This window comes from Mustelus asterias, unplaced genomic scaffold (assembly GCF_964213995.1).
Source record: "Mustelus asterias unplaced genomic scaffold, sMusAst1.hap1.1 HAP1_SCAFFOLD_143, whole genome shotgun sequence".
Lineage (NCBI taxonomy): Eukaryota > Metazoa > Chordata > Chondrichthyes > Carcharhiniformes > Triakidae > Mustelus > Mustelus asterias.
The window spans coordinates 203,041-205,200 of NW_027590169.1; positions in this window are offsets into that span (position 1 = coordinate 203,041).

Consider the following 2,160-nt stretch of genomic DNA (forward strand, 5'->3'; position numbering starts at 1 on the left):
TGTCAATGAGGAGTGCCCGCTGTCAATGAGGAGTGCACCCTGTCAATGGGTTTTGCCCCCTGTCAATGGGGAGTGCTCCCTGTCAATGAGGAGTGCCCCCTGTCAACGAGGAGAGCCCCCTGTCAATGAGGAGTACCCCCTGTCAATGAGGAGTGCCCCCTGTCAATGAGGAGTGCCCGCTGTCAACTAGGAGTACCGTCTGTCACTGAGGAGTGCCCCCTGTCAATGAGGAGTGCCCCCTGTCAATGAGGAGAGCCCACTATTGGATCTGGTGCTGGGAAATGAGCCAGACCAGGTGCTAGACTTGGAAGTTGGTGTGCATTTTGGTGATAGTGACCACAATTCGGTTACGTTCACCTTAGTGATGGAAAGGGATAGGCATGAACCTCGGGCCAGTGGTTTTAGCTGGGGGAAGGGTAATTATGAGGCTATTAGGAGAGAATTAGGAAACATAGGTTGGACTTGGAGATTACAGGGACTGGGAACGTCCGACATGTGGAGTTTTTTCAAGGAGCAGCTACTGCGAGTCTGTGATAGGTATGTCCCTGTCAGGCAAGGAGGAATTGGTAGGGCTAGGGAACCGTGGTGCACCAAAAAAGTTTCTTTGTTGGTTAAAAAGAAAAAGGAGGCTTATGTTCGGATGAGACGTGAGCACTCGGGTAGTGCACTAGAAAGCTTTAGATTGGCTAAGAGGGAGTTGAAGAGCGAGCTCAGAAGGGCTAAAAGGGGACATGAGAAGACTTTGGCGGATAGGGTTAAAGAGAATCCTAAGGCGTTCTATAGGTATGTCAAGAACAAAAGGTTGGTTAGGGCAAGTTTAGGGCCAGTTATAGATGGCAGAGGGAAGTTATGTGTGGAACCGGAGGAGATTGGTGAAGCATTGAACCAATATTTCTCTTCGGTGTTCACGCAAGGGGACATGAATATAGCTGAGGAGGACACTGGGTTGCAGGGGAGTAGAATAGACAGTATTACAGTTGATTAGGAGGATGTGCAGGATATTCTGGAGGGTCTGAAAATAGATAAATCCCCTGGTCCGGATGGGATTTATCCAAGGATTCTCTGGGAGGCAAGAGAAGTGATTGCAGAGCCTCTGGCTCTGATCTTCAGGTCGTCGTTGGCCTCTGGTATAGTACCAGAAGATTGGAGGTTAGCGAATATTGTCCCATTGTTTAAGAAGGGGAACAGAGACTTCCCCGGGAATTATAGACCGGTGAGTCTCACTTCTGTTGTCGGCAAGATGTTGGAAAAAATTATAAGGGATAGGATTTATAGTTATTTGGAGAGTAATGAATTGATAGGTGATAGTCAGCATGGTTTTGTGGCAGGTAGGTCGTGCCTTACTAACCTTATTGAGTTTTTTGAGAAAGTGACCAAGGAGGTGGATGGGGGCACGGCAGTGGACGTGGTATATATGGATTTTAGTAAGGCGTTTGATAAGGTTCACCATGGTAGGCTTCTGCAGAAAATGCAGATGTATGGGATTGGGGGTGATCTAGGAAATTGGATCAGGAATTGGCTAGCGGATAGGAAACAGAGGGTGGTGGTTGATAGTAAATATTCATCATGGAGTGCGGTTACAAGTGGTGTACCTCAGGGATCTGTTTTGGGGCCACTGCTGTTTGTAATATTTATTAATGATCTGGATGAGGGTATAGTTGGGTGGATTAGCAAATTTGCTGATGACACCAAAGTCGGTGGTGTGGTAGACAGTGAGGAAGGGTGTCGTAGTTTGCAGGAAGACTTAGACAGGTTGCAAAGTTGGGCCGAGAGGTGGCGGATGGAGTTTAATGCGGAGAAGTGTGAGGTAATTCACTTTGGTAGGAATAACAGATGTGTTGAGTATAGGGCTAACGGGAGGACTTTGAATAGTGTGGAGGAGCAGAGGGATCTAGGTGTATGTGTGCATAGATCCCTGAAAGTTGGGAATCAAGTAGATAAGGTTGTTAAGAAGGCATATGGTGTCTTGGCGTTTATTGGTAGGGGGATTGAATTTAGGAGTCGTAGCGTTATGTTGCAACTGTACACAACTCTGGTGCGGCCGCACTTGGAGTACTGTGTGCAGTTCTGGTCCCCACATTACAGGAAGGATGTGGAGGCTTTGGAGAGGGTGCAGTGGAGGTTTACCAGGATGTTGCCTGGTATGGAGGGGAGATCCTA